Source organism: Nerophis lumbriciformis, linkage group LG02, assembly GCF_033978685.3.
Source record: "Nerophis lumbriciformis linkage group LG02, RoL_Nlum_v2.1, whole genome shotgun sequence".
Lineage (NCBI taxonomy): Eukaryota > Metazoa > Chordata > Actinopteri > Syngnathiformes > Syngnathidae > Nerophis > Nerophis lumbriciformis.
Window position 1 is genome coordinate 68,812,501 of NC_084549.2, and position 24,000 is coordinate 68,836,500.

General features: G+C 36.3%; 1 protein-coding gene and 1 pseudogene across 1 annotated transcript in view; both read right to left on the reverse strand.

Annotated features, from left to right (window-relative positions):
- The window catches only part of nrg3a (neuregulin 3a), a 277,037-nt gene that overhangs the window by 205,000 nt on the left and 48,037 nt on the right, over positions 1 to 24,000 (reverse strand). The window lies entirely within an intron of this gene.
- The window catches only part of LOC140679510 (uncharacterized), a 44,710-nt pseudogene that overhangs the window by 13,400 nt on the left and 7,310 nt on the right, over positions 1 to 24,000 (reverse strand).

Sequence of the window (24,000 nt, forward strand, 5' to 3'; positions counted from 1 at the left end):
CATCATCACCATCGTCATCATCATCATTATCTTTATCATCATCATCTTTATCATCATCATGACTATCATCGTCACCATCATCATCTGTATCTTCATCATCATCATCATTGTCATCGTCTTCATCATCAGCAACTCCATCCTCATTATCATCATCTTTATCATCATCATCACCGTTATCTTTATCATCATCATCATCATGACCATCATCATCTTCATCATCATCATCTTCATCATTATCTTTATCATCATCATCATGACCATCGTCATCATCAACATCAACACATCATCATCATCATTATCACCATTGTCATCATCATCATCTTCATTATCATCATTATCTTTATCATCATCATCATCATCAACATCAACACATCATCATCATCATCACCATTGTCATCATCTTCATTATCATCATTATCTTTATCATCATCATCATCATCATGACCATCAACATCAACACATCATCATCGGCTTCATCATCATCATCTTCATCATTATCTTTATCATCATCATCATCATCATGACCATCGTCATCATCAACATCAACACATCATCATTATCATCATCATCATCACCATTGTCATCATCATCATCTTCATTATCATCATTATCTTTATCATCATCATCATCATCATCATGACCATCAACATCAACACATCATCATCATCATTATCATGATCATCATCATCGGCTTCATCATCATCATCTTCATCATTATCTTTATCATCATCATCATCATCATGACCATCGTCATCATCAACATCAACACATCATCATTATCATCATCATCATCATCATCATCATCATCATCTTCATTATCATCATTATCATGATCATCATCATCGGCTTCATCATCATCATCTTCATCATTATCTTTATCATCATCATCATCATCATGACCATCGTCAACATCAACACATCATCATTATCATCATCACCATTGTCATCATCATCATCTTCATTATCATCATTATCTTTATCATCATCATCATCATCATGACCATCAACATCAACACATCATCATCATCATCATCATGATCATCATCGGCTTCATCATCATCATCATCGGCTTCATCATCATCATCACTAACATCATTATCATGATCATCATCATCATCATCATGATCATCGTCTTTCATCATCATCATCATCACCATCGTCATCATCTTCATCATCATCATTATGACCATTGTCATCATCAACATCAACACCATCATCATCATCATCATCACTATCATCACATACTCATCAACATCATCATCATCATCATCACCATCAATATCATGATCATCATCATCGGCTTCATCATCATCATCACTAACATCATTATCATGATCATCATCATCATCATCATCATCATCGGCTTCATCATGATCATCATGATCATCTTCATCATCATCACCATCATCATCATCATCATCATCATCTTCACATGACTTCCTACGAATGTAATTAGCATAAACAGGAAGTAGAATTGCGCTACATGTGACATCCCTTCACCTGAGCACGGTGCTGAGGGCGTGTGGCGTCACCTAGACCCCCCCCCCCCCACCCCCCCCGGGTGTTGTCGCCGCCAGCGTGTCATTCATCAGCAGGACAGACACAAAGCTGCGTGCCAGCCTGCGGGCGTTCCCTCGGCCACGCCGCCATCTTGTGCCCACCATCCATGACTATCAGCCTTTGGTTAGAAAAGTGACCTTCTCATCCTGGAGGTGTTCAAGAAGCTTTTTGTCATGAAGTGGAAGTCTGATGTACCTAATAAAGAGGCCAGAACTCAGCAAATGTTCTTTCTCTCTCTCTCTCTCTCTTTCTTTCTTTCTTTCAGTAGCAGCGCAAACTTTCTCCTTTTAAATGAGATCTCACATGATTACTTCAAAATATCTCACTTTTCTCATTTCCTATTTGAATCGGCCAAATTCCAAAACAACATACCGGCTAAGACCAACACTAATAGATGCTAACACACACGCTAACACACATGTTAACACACACCAACAAATCTTAATATGTACACCAAAAAACACGCAACCACAAGTGTTATCACATATTAACCTACGCACTAACACACACTCTACCACACTTTTTAACGCACAGGCTAACAAACACCGACACTCGGTACTACACACACACTACAAAACATGCTAACACACGCTAACATACGCACTAACACACACACTCACACACACTAATTTCAAGAATGCTAAGATGTGCTAGCAGACATGCTACACACACTAACACACACAATAACATACACACTCACACACATGCTAACACGCACGCTAACATTCACTTCAAGACACACAGTAACACACACACTAATATACACGCTAAGACACATACTAAAAGACGCTGACATGTGCTGACACACACGCTAACACACATGTGAACACACACCAACACATCTTAATATACACACCAGAAAACACGCTAACAAAGGTGCTAACACACATTAGCTTACGCACTAAGACACACGCGACTATACATTTTAACGCACACGCAAACATACGCACTAACACACACACCAAGACACACGCTAACACACACGCTAACATACATGCTAAGACACACACTAACACATTTAAACACACACATGAACACACGCTAACACATATAAACACACACATGAACACACGTTAACACATATAAACACACACATGAACACACGCTAACACATATAAACACACACGCTAACACATATAAACACACACATGAACACACGCTAACACATATAAACACACACGCTAACACATATAAACACACACATGAACACACACCAACACATATAAACACATACATGAACACATGCCAACACATGTAAACACACACATGAACACACGCTAACACATATAAAAACACACACATGAACACACGCTAACACATATAAACACACACATAAACACACACGTGAACACACGCTAACACATATAAACACACACGCTAACACATATAAACACACACATGAACACACGCTAACACATCGAAACACACAGATGAACACACGCTAACACATATAAACACACACACGAACACACGCTAACACATGTAAACACACGCTAAAACATATAAACACACACATGAACACACGCTAACACATATAAACACACACATGAACACATGCTAATGCATATAAACACACACGTTAACACATAAACACACACATGAACACACGCTAACACAAATAAACACACACATGAACACACGCGAACACAAATAAACACACACATGAACACACGCTAACACAAATAAACACACACATGAACACACGCTAACACTAATAAACACACACATGAACACACGCTAACACAAATAAACACACACATGAACACACGCTAACACATATAAACACACACATGAACACATGCTAATGCATATAAACACACATGCTAACACATAAACACACACATGAACACACGCTAACACAAATAAACACACACATGAACACACGCTAACAAAAATAAACACACACATGAACACACGCTAACACAAAGAAACACACACAAGAACACACGCTAACACTAATAAACACACACACGAACAAACGCTAACACATGTAAACACAAACATAAACACACGCTAACACATATAAACACACACTAACACATGTACTCACACACATGAACACACGTTAACACATAAACACACACGCTAACTCATATAAACACACACATGAACACACACTAACACATACAAACACACACTAACATATGTAAACACACACATGAACACACGTTAACACAAATAAACACACATGAACACACACTAACACATATAAACACACACATGAACACACGTTAACACAAATAAACACACACATGAACACAGACTAACACATACAAACACACACTAACACATACAAACACACACTAACACTTATAAACACACACATGAACCCACGTTAACACAAATAAACACACACATGAACACACACTAACACATACAAACACACACTAACACATATAAACACACACATGAACACACGTTAACACAAATAAACACACTTGAACACACACTAACACATACAAACACACACATGAACACACGTTAACACAAATAAACACACACATGAACACACACTAACACATACAAACACACACTAACACATACAAACACACACTAACACTTATAAACACACACTTGAACCCACGTTAACACAAATAAACACACACATGAACACATACAAACACACACTAACACTTATAAACACACACATGAACCCACATTAACACAAATAAACACACACATGAACACACACTAACACATACAAACACACACTAACACATATAAACACACACATGAACACACGTTAACACAAATAAACACACACATGAACACACACTAACACATATAAACACACACATGAACACACGTTAACACAAATAAACACACACATGAACACAGACTAACACATACAAACACACACTAACACATACAAACACACACTAACACTTATAAACACACACATGAACCCACGTTAACACAAATAAACACACACATGAACACACACTAACACATACAAACACACACTAACACATATAAACACACACATGAACACACGTTAACACAAATAAACACACACATGAACACACACTAACACATATAAACACACACATGAACACACGTTAACACAAATAAACACACACATGAACACACACTAACACATACAAACACACACTAACACATACAAACACACACTAACACTTATAAACACACACTTGAACCCACGTTAACACAAATAAACACACACATGAACACATACAAACACACACTAACACTTATAAACACACACATGAACCCACGTTAACACAAATAAACACACACATGAACACACACTAACACATACAAACACACACTAACACATATAAACACACACATGAACACACGTTAACACAAATAAACACACACATGAACACACACTAACACATATAAACACACACATGAACACACGTTAACACAAATAAACACACACATGAACACACACTAACACACACTGACACATATAAACACACACATGAACACACGTTAACACAAATAAACACACACATGAACACACGCTAACACATGTAAACACACACGCTCACACATATGCAAACATACATCAATCAGTCATAGCTTATTTCTATAGCCTTTAATCACAAATGCCTCAAAAAGCTACACAAACCCATACATAAACACACACACATTACACACACACACACACACACACACACACACACACATTGACACGTTGTGCACGTCAGCAACAATGGCTGCCGGGTGTTGTTATTACCTCGTGCGGCAGCCATGAAAGAACTTTGATTGCGAGCCAAATTTGCCGCCATCAGGATCCAATCAGGAGTTGTTTGGATTTTAAAATATTCGCATTTAGAAAAACAGCTCATGAATATTCATGAGTACCTCAAATAGTGACCTCATTGCGTTGATGTGTGTGTGTGTCAGTTTGCATGCTCGCAGGATCCAAGTGTGCGTTGATCGGGTGATGACATCGTCACACAATCGTCGCCGTCATGAATCATTACTTCAATGAACTCGGCGATGTCGTTATTTTTTAGCCACGTGCTACGATAGCCACGAGCTAGCAGAAAAATGCTATCGGCGACCAAAGGCCTCGAGCTACGACTCCTTCAACTTAAAAGGTGAAATATCGAAACATTTGACTCTCAGGTGTATGCCAGCAACATTAGCTAAAAGTAGGGCTGCAACTAACAACTAATTTGATAATCGATTAATCTGTCGATTATTACTTCGATTAATCGATTAATAATCGGATAAAAGAGACAAACTACATTTCTATCCTTTCCAGTATTTTATTGAAGAAAAAAAACAGCATACTGGCACCATACTTATTTTGATTATTGTTTCTCAGCTGTTTGTACATGTTGCAGTTTATTAATAAAGGTTTATAAAAAAATAAAAATAAAATAAAAAGCAGCCTCTGCGCATGCGCATAGCAAAAATCCAACGAATTGATGACTAAATTAATCGCCAACTATTTTTATAATCGATTTTAATCGATTAGTTGTTGCAGCCCTAGCTAAAAGGCTAGCGTGCTAACCGTAGCCTGTAAGCATGCGTAAAGTAACAAAATATTTGACTCTGGGTTTCATATTTGTGAAATTAGCTCAAAAACTAGCCTAACAGAAACAAGTAACAAATGCTATGACTCTTAAGTGTGTACTGTATCTGCAAAATGAGCAACCAAAGCTAGCATGCTAACACTAGCATAAAGGTTAGCATGTGTGAAGTAACAACATATTTGACTCTGGGTTTTATACCTGTGATATTAGCTCAAAAACTAGCCTAATAGAAACAAGTAACAAATGCTATGACTCCTAGGTGTGTAATGTATCTCTAAAATGAGCAACCAAAGCTAGCATGCTAACAATAGCTAAAGGTTAGCATGCGTGAAGTAACAAAATATTTGACTCTGGGTTTCATATTTGTGAAATTAGCTCAAAAGCTAGCCCAATAGAAACAAGCAACAAATGATATGACTCTTAGGTGTGTAATGTATCTGCAAAAAGAGCAACCAAAGCTAGCATGCTAACAATAGCCAAAAGTTAGCATGTGTGAAGTAACAAAATATTTGACTCTGGGTTTTATACCTGTGATATTAACTCAAAAGCTAGCCCAATAGAAACAAGCAACAAATGATATGACTCTTAGGTATGTACTGTATCTGCAAAATGAGCAACCAAAGCTAGCATGCTAACACTAGCAAAAGGTTAGCATGCGTGAATCAAAAAAATATTTGACTCTGGGTTTTATACCTGTGATATTAGCTCAAAAGCTAGCCCAATAGAAACAAGTAAAAAATGCTCAGACTCTTAGGTGTGTACTCTATCTGTAAAATGAGCAACCAAAGCTAGCATGCTAACCCTAGCAAAATGTAAGCATTCGTGAAGTAACAAAATATTTGACTCTGGGTTTCATATTTGTGAAATTAGCTCAAAAGATAGCCCAATAGAAACAAGTAACAAATGCTATGACTCCTAGGTGTGTAATGTATCTCTAAAATGAGCAACCAAAGCTAGCATGCTAACAATAGCTAAAGGTTAGCATGCGTGAAGTAACAAAATATTTGACTCTGGGTTTTATACCTGTGAAATTAGCTCAAAAGCTAGCCCAATAGAAACAAGCAACAAATGATATGACTCTTAGGTATGTACTGTATCTGCAAAATGAGCAACCAAAGCTAGCATGCTAACACTAGCAAAAGGTTAGCATGCGTGAATCAAAAAAATATTTGACTCTGGGTTTTATACCTGTGATATTAGCTCAAAAGCTAGCCCAATAGAAACAAGTAAAAAATGCTCAGACTCTTAGGTGTGTACTCTATCTATAAAATGAGCAACCAAAGCTAGCATGCTAACCCTAGCAAAAGGTAAGCATTCGTGAAGTAACAAAATATTTGACTCTGGGTTTCATATTTGTGATATTAGCTCAAAAGCTAGCCCAATAGAAACAAGCAACAAATGCTATGACTCTTAGGTGTGTAATGTATCACTAAAATGAGCAACCAAAGCTAGCATGCTAACAATAGCTAAAGGTTAGCATGCGTGAAGTAACAAAATATTTGACTCTGGGTTTTATACCTGTGAAATTAGCTCAAAAGCTAGCCCAATAGAAACAAGCAACAAATGATATGACTCTTAGGTATGTACTGTATCTGCAAAATGAGCAACCAAAGCTAGCATGCTAACACTAGCAAAAGGTTAGCATGCGTGAATCAAAAAAATATTTGACTCTGGGTTTTATACCTGTGATATTAGCTCAAAAGCTAGCCCAATAGAAACAAGCAACAAATGCTCAGACTCTTAGGTGTGTACTCTATCTATAAAATGAGCAACCAAAGCTAGCATGCTAACCCTAGCAAAACGTAAGCATTCGTGAAGTAACAAAATATTTGACTCTGGGTTTCATATTTGTGATATTAGCTCAAAAGCTAGCCCAATAGAAACAAGCAACAAATGCTATGACTCTTAGTTGTGTAATGTATCACTAAAATGAGCAACCAAAGCTAGCATGCTAACCCTAGCAAAAGGTAAGCATTCGTGAAGTAACAAAATATTTGACTCTGGGTTTCATATTTGTGATATTAGCTCAAAAGCTAGCCCAATAGAAACAAGTAACAAATGCTATGACTCTTAGGTGTGTAATGTATCTGCAAAAAGAGCAACCAAAGCTAGCATGCTAACAATATCTAAAAGTTAGCATGCGTGAAGTAACAAAATATTTGACTCTGGGATTTATACCTGTGATATTAGCTCAAAAGCTAGCCCAATAGACACAAGCAACACATTATATGACTCTTAGGTGTGTACTCTATCTGTAAAATGAGCAACCAAAGCTAGCATGCTAACACTAGCTAAAAGTTAGCATGCGTGAAGTAACAAAATATTTGACTCTGGGGTTTATACCTGTGATATTAACTCAAAATCTAGCCTAACAGAAACTAGTAACAAATGATATGATTCTTAGGTGTGTAATGTATCTCTAAAATGAGCAACCAAAGCTAGCATGCTAACAATAGCTAAAGGTTAGCATGCGTGAAGTAACAAAATATTTGACTCTGGGTTTTATACCTGTGATATTAGCTCAAAAGCTAGCCCAATAGAAACAAGCAACAAATGCTCAGACTCTTAGATGTGTACTCTATCTGCAAAATGAGCAACCGAAGCTAGCATGCTAACCCTAGCAAAATGTAAGCATTCGTGAAGTAACAAAATATTTGACTCTGGGTTTCATATTTGTGAAATTAGCTCAAAAGCTAGCCCAATAGAAACAAGTAACAAATGCTATGACTCCTAGGTGTGTAATGTATCTCTAAAATGAGCAACCAAAGCTAGCATGCTAACAATAGCTAAAGGTTAGCATGCGTGAAGTAACAAAATATTTGACTCTGGGTTTTATACCTGTGAAATTAGCTCAAAAGCTAGCCCAATAGAAACAAGCAACAAATGCTCAGACTCTTAGGTGTGTACTCTATCTGTAAAATGAGCAACCAAAGCTAGCATGCTAAGCCTAGCAAAAGGTAAGCATTCGTGAAGTAACAAAATATTTGACTCTGGGTTTCATATTTGTGATTTTAGCTCAAAAGCTAGCCCAATAGAAACAAGCGACAAATGCTCAGACTCTTAGGTGTGTACTCTATCTGCAAAATGAGCAACCGAAGCTAGCATGCTAACCCTAGCAAAATGTAAGCATTCGTGAAGTAACAAAATATTTGACTCTGGGTTTCATATTTGTGAAATTAGCTCAAAAGATAGCCCAATAGAAACAAGTAACAAATGCTATGACTCCTAGGTGTGTAATGTATCTCTAAAATGAGCAACCAAAGCTAGCATGCTAACAATAGCTAAAAGTTAGCATGCGTGAAGTAACAAAATATTTGACTCTGGGATTTATACCTGTGATATTAACTCAAAAGCTAGCCCAATAGAAACAAGCAACAAATGATATGACACTTAGGTGTGTAATGTATCTCCAAAATGAGCAACCAAAGCTAGCATGCTAACAATAGCTAAAGGTTAGCATGCATGAAGTAACAAAATATTTGACTCTGGGTTTTATACCTGTGATATTAGCTCAAAAGCTAGCCCAATAGAAACAAGCAACAAATTATATGATTCTTAGGTGTGTAATGTATCTGCAAAATGAGCAACCAAAGCTAGCATGCTAACAATAGCTAAAGGTTAGCATGCATGAAGTAACAAAATATTTGACTCTGGGTTTTATACCTGTGATATTAGCTAAAAAGCTAGCCTAACAGAACAAGTAACAAATTATATGACTCTTCGGTGTGTAATGTATCTGCAAAATGAGCAACCAAAGCTAGCATGCTAACAATAGCGAAATGTTAGCATGCGTGAATCAATAAAATATTTGACTCTGGGATTTATACCTGTGATATTAACTCAAAAGCTAGCCTAACAGAAACAAGTAACAAATGATATGACTCTTAGTTGTGTAATGTATCTGCAAAATGAGCAACCAAAGCTAGCATGCTAACAATAGCGAAAGGTTAGCATGCGTGAAGTAACAAAATATTTGACTCTGGGTTTTATACCTGTGATATTAGCTCAAAAGCTAGCCCAATAGAAACAAGCAACAAATTATATGACTCTTAGGTGTGTAATGTATCTCTAAAATGAGCAACCAAAGCTAGCATGCTAACACTAGCTAAAAGTTAGCATGCGTGAAGTAACAAAATATTTGACTCTGGGGTTTATACCTGTGATATTAGCTCCGAACCAGAATATTAGAAACATCTTTGTTGCCATAGCAACACCCAAAGCGAGCAAATACTGTACTTGAGTGGGAGAACATATTTATACATTACTTTTCTGCCCAGTGCACTCACGTGTACTTAGTGCCCGAGTGTTGAAGTACTCTACTCAATGTGGTTAGTACTCAAGTACTCACTTCCTCTTGTCTCCTTTCAAACACTCCAGATAGATCCCCCCTCCTTCCTCTACCACACCAATAACGTCGACATGAATATTTCATGCACTCACAGGACTGAGTGCACTAGCACGAGTGCGCCAGATGGGACGCAGGGGAAGTGGACCGGGGAAACAGGAAGTCAGAAAAAGACAGGAAATGAGGAAATCAAAATTTAGAGACAAATAAGTTTGGATTTAAAAAAAAGTTCAACAATGGAAAGAACAAAACTTATCAACGTTTTCTTTTGTCAGTTGACTATTTAAGTGAGAACTGAGGGACTAAGTACACACTACACTGACTGACTAAGTACAAACTACACTGAAGGACTAATACACAGTATACTAAAGGAACTAAGTACACATTATACCAAGGAACTAAGTGCACAGTACACTGAGGGACGAAGTACACAGGGAACTCAGGAAATAAGTACAATGAGCAGGATTGACTAAGATCCAAATACCACATGGTAAACAGCGTGTGCAATGTATAAAGTAGTGTGTACTATTATAAGTCGTGATTTTTATAAGTCAGTTAGTAGTAAAAAGTACATATGGTCACCATTAGTAGTAAAAAGTACACATTTTCACAACTAGTAGTAAAAAGTACACATGTTCACAACTAGTAGTAAAAAGTACACATGTTCACCACTAGTAGTAAAAAAGTACATATGTTCACCACTAGTAGCAAAAAGTACATATTTTCGCCACTAGTAGTAAAAAGTACCCATGTTCACCACTAGTAGTAAAAAGTACATATGGTCACCACTAGTAGTGAAAAGTACACATGTTCACCACTTGTAGTAAAAAGTACATATAGTCACCACTAGTAGTAAAAAGTACAAAAAGTACACATTAGTAGTAAAAAGTACAAATGTTCACCACTAGTAGTAAAAGTGCACATGTTCATCACTAGTAGTAAAAAGTACATATGTTCACTACTAATAGTAAAAAGTACCTATGCTCACCACTAGTAGCAAAAGTACACATGTTCATCACTAGTAGTAAAAAGTACACATGTTCACCACTAGTAGTAAAAAGTACACATGTTCACCACTAGTAGTAAAAAAGTACATATGTTCACCATAGTAGTAAAAAGTACAAATGGTCCCCACTAGTAGTAAAAGTACCCATGTTCACCACTAGTAGTAAAAAGTACATATGTTCACCACCAGTAGTAAAAGGTACACATGTTCACCACTAGTAGTAAAAAGTACACATGTTCACCACTAGTAGTAAAAAAGTACATATGTTCACCACTAGTAGTAAAAAGTACATATTGTCGCCACTAGTAGTAAAAAGTACCCATGTTCACCACTAGTAGTAAAAAGTACATATGGTCACCACTAGTAGTGAAAAGTACACATGTTCACCACTAGTAGTAAAAAGTACACATGTTCACCACTAGTAGTAAAAAGTACATATGTTCACCACTAGTAGTAAAAGTACACATGTTCACCACTAGTAGTAAAAAGTACATATGGTCACCAGTAGTAGTAAAAAGTACAAAAAGTACACATTAGTAGTAAAAAGTACATATGTTCACCACTAGTAGTAAAAGTACACATGTTCATCACTAGTAGTAAAAAGCACATATGTTCACTACTAATAGTAAAAAGCACCTATGCTCACCACTAGTAGTAAAAGTACACATGTTCATCACTAGTAGTAAAAAGTACATATGTTCACCACTAGTAGTAAAAAGTACACATTTGTAGTAAAACGTACACATGTTCACTACTAGTAGTAAAAAGTACACATGTTCACAACTAGTAGTAAAAAAGAACATATGTTCACCACTAGTAGTAAAAAGTACATATGGTCCCCACTAGTAGTAAAAGTACCCATGTTCACCACTAGTAGTAAAAAGTACACATGTTCACCACCAGTAGTAAAAAGTACATATGGTCACCACTAGTAGTAAAAAGTACACATGTTCACCACTAGTAGTAAAAAAGTACATATGTTCACCACTAATAGTAAAAAGTACATATTTTTGCCACTAGTAGTAAAAAGTACACATGTTCACCACCAGTAGTAAAAAGTACATATGGTCACCACTAGTAGTGACAAGCACACATGTTCACCACTAGTAGTAAAAAGTACACAAGTTCACCACTAGTAGTAAAAAGTACATATGGTCACCACTAGTAGTAAAAAGTACAAAAAGTACACATTAGTAGTAAAAAGTACATATGTTCACCACTAGTAGTAAAAGTACACATGTTCATCACTAGTAGTAAAAAGTACATATGTTCACTACTAATAGTAAAAAGTACCAATGCTCACCACTAGTAGTAAAAGTACACATGTTCATCACTGGTAGTAAAAAGTACATATGTTCACCACTAGTAGTAAAAAGTACAAAAAGTACACTTTAGTAGTAAAAAGTACATATGTTCACCACTAGTAGTAAAGGTACACATGTTCATCACTAGTAGTAAAAAGCACATATGTTCACTACTAATAGTAAAAAGTACCTATGCTCACCAGTAGTAGTAAAAGTACACATGTTCATCACTAGTAGTAAAAAGTACATATGTTCACCACTAGTAGTAAAAAGTACACATTTGTAGTAAAACGTACACATGTTCACCACTAGGAGTAAAAAGTACATATGGGCTCCACTAGTAGTAAAAAGTATACATTAGTAGTAAAAAATACACATGTACAACACTAGTAGTAAAAAGTACACATGTTCACCACTAGTATTAAAAAGTACATATGTTCACCACTAGTAGTAAAAGTACACATGTTCATCACTAGTAGTAAAAAGTACATAATGGTCACCTCACCACTAGTGGTAAAAAGTACATATGTTCACCACTAATAGTAAAAAGTAAATATGGGCTTCACTAGTAGTAAAAAGTATACATTAATCGTAAAAAATACACATGTTCAAAACTAGTAGTAAAAAGTACACCTGTTCACCACTAGTAGTAAAAAGTACACATGTTCACCACTAGTATTAAAAAGTACATATGTGTACCACTAGTAGTAAAAAGTACATATGTGTACCACTAGTAGTAAAAAGTACACATGTTCACCACTAGTAGTAAGAAGTACATATGTGTACCACTCGTAGTAAGAAGTACATATGTGTACCACTCATAGTAAAAAGTACATATGTGTACCACTAGTAGCAAAAAGTATACATGTTCACCACTAGTAGTAAAAAGTACACATGTTCACCACTAGTAGTAAGAAGTACATATGTGTACCACTCGTAGTAAGAAGTACATATGTGTACCACTCGTAGTAAGAAGTACATATTTGTACCACTCATAGTAAAAAGTGCATATGTGTACCACTAGTAGTAAAAAGTACACATGTTCACCACTAGTAGTAAGAAGTACATATGTGTACCACTAGTAGTAAAAAGTACACATGTTCATCACTAGTAGTAAGAAGTACATATGTGTACCACTAGTAGTAAAAAGTAAATATGTGTACCACTAGTAGTAAAAAGTAAATATGTGTACCACTAGTAGTAAAAACTAAATATGTGTACCACTAGTAGTAAGACGTACTATGAGTAAAAGCAGCCTCCATGCTGTCTTAAAGCTGCGGCGCGTCACTTGCTGCTGAGTGTCTGGCGCAGGCAAACATTGACTTAGGGCCGTGGTCACGCCGGTGAAAAGTCCTCATCACAGACTTAACTATTCATGATCCACACAGCAGATTGTTCTCAGTCGTCAGCAGGCCATGAAAACTTTATGAACGCCAGCGTGCTTCCACGGAAAAGACAAAGTCAACGACGTAATCACCCTCCGGAATGTTCCGTCACCATGGCAACCAGACTCTCTGTGCTGCATCCACAGTATCATTGCAGCACCACCAAGTACATTTCATTCATAAATATCTTTTTAAAGAGTTAAAAGTCAAGCTCACTGTTGCAAGTTGTCCATATGAAAATCATGGAAAGGAGTACAACAGGAAGTACGGCAAGGTGTGTACATGTGGTACTCACTTATGTACCTGGTGTTGCCACCATTCTTATTTATAACCATTCTTATTCCATCAAAATAAATCAATAAAAAAAAAAAAAGATATATGTATTGTTTGAGATCTACAAAGCGGAGAGGAAGCAGGACCTGAACCACCTCCAGGCGACCTTTTCTTTGAACTGTTTTGTGACCAAAGGCAGTGGCTGTTTACGACCCTCGTCCCTTTAAAAACAACTGTTGCCATGTAATCAGGGAAAGTCCAAATAAAAGAGGAGGCGTACAATCTTTCGTCAGAGCGTGGTAGGACACTGTGCAAGGGTACAGGTCTACGCGTTTCTCCTCATTGAGCCAAATTGAATTCTGTCTCTGTTTAATTCCTTGCTTCTTTGTCTGTTTAATAGATGTCATCAGTGTTTGTTTGAACCTGACAGAACTGGCTACAAAGGGGAAAAAACCAGAATGCTGGACGACAGCAAAGACTTACTGTCAGCGTCCACAAAGTACATCCGAACATGACATGAAAATCAACAGTGTCCCCACAAAGAAGGATAAAAACAACAGCGCGCTGGTAAAAAGGTGTCTAATGCTTAAACCAAAAATAAACAAAAGGCGAGTGCCCCGAAGAAAAGGCATTGAAGCTTAGGGAAGGCTATGCAGAACGAAACTAAAACTGAACTTGTCAGAATAATTGTATCTAAGTTATCACAAAACTTTTGTGTTTCAAAAAGCTGTCTTTGATCTTACCACTCAAAAGGCTTGTAAAACTCCACTGTGTATGATGGGAAGCGACATGAAGGTGTTGGTTTCTTTGAAAATTTTTATAATCCACAGGAAGATTTTGTCTTGACCCGAGATCTACAAAGCGGAGAGGAAGCAGGACCTGGCCCCCCTTCCAGGCGACCTTTTCTTTGAACTGTTTTGTGACCAAAGGCATAGGCTGTTTACGACCCCCGTACCCTTTATAAACAGCTGTTGCCATGTAATCAGGGAAAGTCCAAATAAAAGAGGAGGTGTACAATCTTTCGTCAGAGCGTGGTAGGACACTGTATATTGAGCCAAATGTGATTCTGTCTCTGTTTAATTCCTTGCTTCTTTAAGCATGTCTTTAAAAATATGTTATCGATGGACAAATGAATAGGAATAGGCTAGATCAGGGGTCGGCAACCTTTACCAGTCAAAGAGCCATTTTGACCAGTTTCACAAATTATAGAAAACAATGGGAGCCGCAAAATTTTTTTGAAATTTTAAATGAAATAACACTGCATACAAAGTTTGTTTTTTTGCTTTGTGCTATGTCTAACCAGGGGTCTCAGACACGCTGCCCACACCTTTGTGTAGGATTTGAAAGGTGGTGCGGCGCACGGGTTTTAATTGGCGCTTGTCAGCGTCGTGCGTGCCGAGATGGTACAGCATATAGCACCCACTACAGCCAGCGTGCCTGATCAGCCACACGTTGTATGGGGCTTCCGCTTTGCCCATGTAGGTGACAGCAAGGCATACTTGTTCAACAACCACACAGCTCACACTGACGGTGGCGGTATAAAAAAAAACAAAAAACTTTAACACTCTTACTAATAATGCGCCACACTGTGAACCCACACCAAACAAGAATGACAAACAAATTTCGGGAGAACATCTGCACCGTAACACAACATAAACACAACAGGACAAATACCCAGAATCCCATGCAGCCCTAACTCTTCCGGGATACATTGTACATCCCCCGCCCACCTCAACCGACGCACAGAGAGGGGGGGGGGGGAGGTTGATGTGTGAGGGAGCAGGGTTGGGGTGGGGGCGGGGTTTGGTGGTAGCAGGGGTGTATAATGTAGCCCGGAAGAGTCAGGCTGCATGGGATTCTGGGTGTTTGTTCTGTTGTGTTTATGTTGTGTTAAGGTGCAGATGTTCTCCCGAAATTATCATTTCAACATTCATTCTTGTTTGGTTTTGGTTCAAAGTGTGGCGCATTATTAGTAAGAGTGTTAAAGTTGTTTTATATGACCACCGTCAGTGTAACCTGTGTGGCTGTTGACCAAGTATGTCTTGCTGTCACGTACGTGTGCAAGCAGAAGATGTATATTGTATAACAAGTGTTGGGCTGGCACGCTGTTAATACAGGTTGTAGAGGGCGTCAAATGTTGTACCATCATGGCACGCCCTTATTATAGCCGTAAGGATGAAAATCGGTGAATATTAATCCCGGGAGTTTTCTGCGAGAGGCACTGAAATCCGTAAGTCTCATGGGAAAATTGGGGGGTTCAGCAAGTAAGCTGCTGAGCCTCATCAGAGTGATCAAAGAGCCGCATGCGGCTCCGGAGCCGCGGGTTGCCGACCCCTGGGCTAGATGAATAAATGAACACTCAATCAGCATGCTAAATAAACTATAACCTACATTCTTGTACGACAACAGAATGGTTAGCAGAACAGAGGGCAGAGGAAACTAAAATTTTGATTTAGCATTTGCTAAAAATAAGGTAAATTCGGATCGCTAACGTCGTTAGCATATATGAATGGGATTTAACACTGAGAAAATTAGCATCACGGCTAACGGAGAAATATTTTTGGTTCATTATGATACTGTGGTTGTCATGAACCGTGGCCCGGGTCATGTTTTGGTATGTTGTTTTAGTTTTGGACTCCCTCAGCTCCTGTTTTGTGCACCCTTGACTTTGTTTTAGTTACCATGGTTGCTTATTATTTTCACCTGCCTCTGATTGGTGTTCGGGACGCTCACCCGTTCCCCGAGCACTAATCAGAGGCATTATTTAAGCCTGCCTTTGTAGGTCAGTTGGCCTGGCTTCTTTCTGTTACGTGCGGGGGGGTCGCAGCTTGCTGCAAGGGTCGTTCCCCCGGGATGCGGACGGAACACTCCGGACAGGACGTGCAGGTAGGAACATGGTTTATTTGTCAAAAGTCAAACAAGTACCAAAAACTGAAAACAAGCAAGAGGAAAAATGTGCCGATCTAGCATGTTGCATTCAATGTTTATTCCCATTCATTTCCAAATATTCCCGTTAATTCCCATGGGGAGTTTCCAACTTTGAATATTCCCGGGATTTTGCAACCCTAATCAGAACCTCCCTCACGTGTTGTAAATGTTCCTCAACTTTGTGCCATACAAGAAAAAAGTCCACGTTTTAACGTCATGTGAGCTGAGAGGACTGAGGCTTGTTAGCGCGATGCCAAGTCCACTTGTCCAACTGTCTGCTCTCCCCCGAGACCTGCACGTCGGGGAAGATGGCCGCACGCCAACGTCTTCCCATGAAAACGTGCACGTGCACGTGCACTGCAGCCCAGACCGCTAAGGCTGCTAGCTTGTTAGCGTCACACCGTCAACTACTTTTTCTTCTGCGACAACAACAACATTTCATCTCGGGCTGCCAAAGTGAAATCAGCAACTTATGCCATTCATCACTTTGCACAGGCAACCAAAACGCGCAGAAATCATGTAGAAACACAGATTAATCATTGTTTAAAATCAGATTTATCATTGTGTATATAATCCGATGAATCATCGTGTATAAACAAAGATTAATCATCATGTTTAAAATAACATTAATCATCATGTATAAACAAATATTAATCATCCTGTTTAAAATCAGATTAATCATTGTGTATAACAAAGATTAATCATGTTTAAAATCAGATTAATCATCATGTATGAACACAGATTAATCATCATTGATCAAATCAGATTAATCATCATGAATAAACAAAGATTAATCATCATGTTTAAAATCAGATTAATCATCATTGATCAAATCAGATTCATCATCACGAATAAACATAGATTAATCATCATGTGTAAAATCAGATTAGTCATCATGTTTAAAATCAGATTAATCATCATGTTTAAAATCAGATTAATCATCGTGTATGAACAAAGATTAATCATGTTTAAAATCAGATTAATCATCATGTTTAAAATCAGATTAATCATCGTGTATAAACAAAGATTAATCATGTTTAAAATCAGATTAATCATCATGTTTAAAATCAGATTAATCATGATTGATAAAATCTGATTAATCGTCATTCATAAACAAAGATGAATCATCATGTTTAAAATCAGATGAATCATGATGGATAAAATCAGATGAATCATGATGGATAAAATCAGATGAATAATCATGTATAAAATCAGATGAACCATTATTGATCAAATCCGATTAATCATCATGTATAAAATCAGATTGATCATCATGTATAAAATCAGATAAATCATCACATTTAAACACATATTAATCATCTTTGATCAAATCAGATTAATATTCATGTATGAAAAAGATTAATCATGATTGATAAAATCAGATTAATCATCATGTTTAAAATCAGATTAATCATGATTGATGAAATCTGATTAATCGTCATTCATGAACAAAGATGAATCATCATGTTTAAAATCAGATTAATCATGATGGATAAAATCAGATTAATCATGATGGATAAAATCAGATTAATAATCATGCATAAAATCAGATGAACCATTATTGATCAAATCAGATTAATCATCATGTATAAAATCAGATTAATCATCATGTATAAAATCAGATAAATCATCACATTTAAACACATATTAATCATCGTTGATCAAATCAGATTAATATTCATGTATGAAAAAAGATTAATCATGATTGATCAAATCAGATTAATCATCATGTTTAAAATCAGATTAGTCATCATGTTTAAAATCAGATTAATCATCATGTATAAACAAAGATTAATCATGTTTAAAATCAGATTAATCATGATTGATAAAATCTGATTAATCGTCATTCATGAACAAAGATGAATCATCGTGTTTAAAATCAGATTAATCATGATGGATAAAATCAGATTAATCATGATGGATAAAATCAGATTAATAGTCATGTATAAAATCAGATGAACCATTATTGATCAAATCAGATTAATCATCATGTATAAAATCAGATTAATCATCATGTATAAAATCAGATAAATCATCACATTTAAACACATGTTAATCATTTTTGATCAAATCAGATTAATATTCATGTATGAAAAAAGATTAATCATGATTGATCAAATCAGATTAATCATCATGTTTAAAATCAGATTAGTCATCATGTTTAAAATCAGCTTAATCATCATGTTTAAAATCAGATTAATCATCATGTACAAACAAAGATTAATCATGTTTAAAATCAGATTAATCATCATGTATAAACAAAGATTAATCATGTTTAAAATCAGATTAATCATCATGTTTAAAATCAGATTAATCATGATTGATAAAATCTGATTAATCGTCATTCATGAACAAAGATGAATCATCATGTTTAAAATCAGATTAATCATGATGGATAAAATCAGATTAATCATGATGGATAAAATCAGATTAATAATCATGTATAAAATCAGATGAACCATTATTGATCAAATCAGATTAATCATCATGTATAATATCAGATCATCATGTATAAAATCAGATAAATCATCACATTTAAACACATATTAATCATCTTTGATCAAATCAGATTAATATTCATGTATGAAAAAAGATGAATCATGATTGATAAAATCAGATTAATCATCATGTTTAAAATCAGATTAGTCATCATGTTTAAAATCAGATTAATCATCCTGTATAAACAAAGATTAATCATGTTTAAAATCAGATTAATCATCATGTTTAAAATCAGATTAATCATGATTGATAAAATCTGATTAATCGTCATTCATGAACAAAGATGAATCATCATGTTTAAAATCAGATTAATCATGATGGATAAAATCAGATTAATCATGATGGATAAAATCAGATGAACCATTATTGATCAAATCAGATTAATCATCATGTATAAAATCAGATTAATCATCATGTATAAAATCAGATTAATCATCATGTATAAAATCAGATAAATGATCACATTTAAACACATATTAATCATCTTTGATCAAATCAGATTAATATTCATGTATGAAAAAAGATGAATCATGATTGATAAAATCAGATTAATCATCATGTTTAAAATCAGATTAATCATTATTGATTAAATCAGATTAATCATCATGAATACAATCAGACTGATCATCATTTATAAACACAGATTATTCATCATTGATCAATTCAGATTAATCAGCATGTATAAAATCAGCTGATGTCATATGTAAAAATGATGATAAAAATGTTGATGTCACATATAAAAGTGATGTCATGCATACAAATGCTGATGTCATGTGTAAAAATGCTGATGTCATGTATACAAATGCTGATGTAATGTGCAAACATTCTGATGTCATGTATAAAAAGTGCTGATGTCATGTATAAAAAGTGATGCTGTCATGGATACAAATGCTGATGTAATGTATAGAAATGCTGATGTCATGTATAAAAAGTGATGACGTCATGTATAAAAAGTGATGACGCCGTGTGTAAAAATGATGACGTCATGTATAAAAAGTGATGATGTCATGTATAAAAATGCCGATGACATGTTAAAAAAATGCTGATGTCATGTATACAAAATTATGTCACGTAAAAAAAGTGCTGATGTCATGTATAAAAAGTGATGATGTCATGGATACAAATGCTGACATCATGTATACAAAATTATGTCACGTAAAAAAATGCCGATGTCATTTCTAAAAAAGTGATGATGTAATGTGTAAAAATACTGACGTCATGTATAAAAAGTGCCGATGTCATGTATAAAAAGTGATGATGTAATGTGTAAAAATGCTGTTGTCATGTACAAAAAGTGCCGATGTCACCACATATGCGGTCCTCTCCAAGGTTTCTCATAGTCATTCACATCGACGTGCCACTGGGTTGTGAGTTTTTCTTTGCCCTTATGTGGGCTTTGTACCGAGGATGTCGTTGTGGCTTGTGCAGCCCTTTGAGACACTTGTGATTTAGGGCTATATAAATAAACATTGATTGATTGATTGATATAAAAAGTGATGATGTAATGTATAGAAATGCTGATGTCATGTATAAAAAGTGATGCTGTCATGGATACAAATGCTGATGTCATGTAAAAAAATAAAGTGATGACGTCATGTATAAAAAGTGATGACGCCATGTGTAAAAATGATGATGTCATGTATAAAAATGCTGATGTCATGTATTTAAAATTATGTCACGTATAAAAAGTGCTGATGTCATGTATAAAAAGTGATGATGTCATGGATACAAATGCTGACGTCATGTATACGAAATTATGTCATGTATAAAAATGCCGATGTCATTTCTAAAAAAGTGATGATGTAATGTGTAAAAATGCTGATCTCATGCATAAAAAGTGCCGATGTCATGTATAAAAAGTTATGTCATGTGTAAAAATGAGGATGCATGTATAAAAATGCTGATGTCATGTATACAATATTATGTCACGTATAAAAAGTGATGATGTCATGTATAAAAAGTGATGATGTCATGGATACAAATGCTGACATCACGTATACAAAATTATGTCACGTAAAAAAATGCTGATGTCATTTCTAAAAAAGTGATAATGTAATGTGTAAAAATACTGATGTCATGTATAAAAAGTGCCGATGTCATGTATAAAAAGTGATGATGTAATGTGTAAAAATGCCGATGTCATGTATTAAAAGTGCCGATGTCACCATTAGAGGGGGTGGGGGGTGGGGGGGTTACCCACATATGAGGTCCTCTCCAAGGTTTCTCATAGTCATTCACATCGACGTGCCACTGGGTTGTGAGTTTTTCCTTGCCCTTATGTGGGCTCTGTACCGAGGATGTCGTTGTGGCTTGTGCAGCCCTTTGAGACACTTGTGATTTAGGGCCATATGAATAAACATTGATTGATTGATTGATTTAAAAAGTGATGATGTAATGTGCAAAAATTCTGATGTCATGTATAAAAAGTGCTGATGTCATGTATAAAAAGTGATGCTGTCATGGATACAAATGCTGATGTAATGTATAGAAATGCTGATGTCATGTATAAAAAGTAATGATGTCATGTATACAAATGCTGATGTCATGTAAGAAAAAGTGATGACGTCATGTATAAAAAGTGATGCTGTCATGGATACAAATGCTGATGTAATGTATAGAAATGCTGATGTCATGTATAAAAAGTAATGATGTCATGTATACAAATGCTGATGTCATGTAAGAAAAAGTGATGACGTCATGTATAAAAAGTGATGATGTAATGCGTAAAAATGCTGATGTCATGTATAAAAAGTGCCGATGTCATGTATAAAAAGTGATGATGTAATGTGTAAAAATGCTGATGTCGTGTATAAAAAGTGCCAATGTGACCCCTAGAGGGGGGTGGGTTACCCACATATGCGGTCCTCTCCAAGGTTTCTCATAGTCATTCACATCGACGTGCCACTGGGTTGTGAGTTTTTCTTTGCCCTTATGTGGGCTTTGTACCGAGGATGTCGTTGTGGCTTGTGCAGCCCTTTGAGACACTTGTGATTTAGGGCTATATAAATAAACATTGATTGATTGATTGATATAAAAAGTGATGATGTAATGTGCAAAAATTCTGATGTCATGTATAAAAAGTGATGCTGTCATGGATACAAATGCTGATGTCATGTAAAAAATAAAGTGATGACGTCATGTATAAAAAGTGATGACGCCATGTGTAAAAATGATGACGTCATGTATAAAAAGTGATGACGCTGTGTGTAAAAATGATGATGTCATGTATAAAAGTGATGATGTCATGTAATAAAGTGCTGCAGTCGTGTGTTAACAACTACACACAAAGTGTGTCAGAGGACAACGCAACTTTGTTGTTGTTTGAAATATTTACAGACGTGTGCGCTGACACAGAAGCTGGCGTGGCGGCGTGGGCACCATTAGTTGGCATGGCGCTGTCACTCCAAGCCTGGATGGCCAACATCCATCTTTGTGCACACTGCAGCGCCGCCATCATCATCATCCTCCATCTTCATGCTGCTTCACATTCACGCTGCAGGCTCCCACACAACACACACCACACACACACCACACACACTCACACGGCGACAACATCTCACAAGATGGATGACAGCGTGGGGGGGGAGGGGGGGGGGGCAAGACCACATGACTCAGTTCACCAAGACTCTGCTGGTCTAGTCTTTCACATAACTGACTTGGGACTGTGTCTCAATCACTGCATGTCTCCATGGTGATACTCCATATAGTACACTCTATTGGTGATACTCCATATAGTACACTCTAATGGTGAATCCCCATATAGTACACTCTAATGGTGATACTCCATATAGTACACTCTAATGGTGAATCCCCATATAGTACACTCTAATGGTGATACTCCATATAGTACACTCTAATGGTGATACTCCATATAGTACACTCTAATGGTGATACCACATATAGTACACTCTAATGGTGATACTTCATATAGTACACTCTAATGGTGATACTCCATATAGTACACTCTAATGGTGATGCCCCATACAGTACACTCTAATGGTGATACTCCATATAGTACACTCTAATGGTGATGCCCCATACAGTACACTCGAAATACTCATTTAGATAAGGCACCACCTTCCAGTTGTACACACAGTCTTAGTAAATCACACGCAACACACACTAATAGTACACACTATTTTATACTATGTACACACTAATAGTACACACTATTTAATAGATTGTA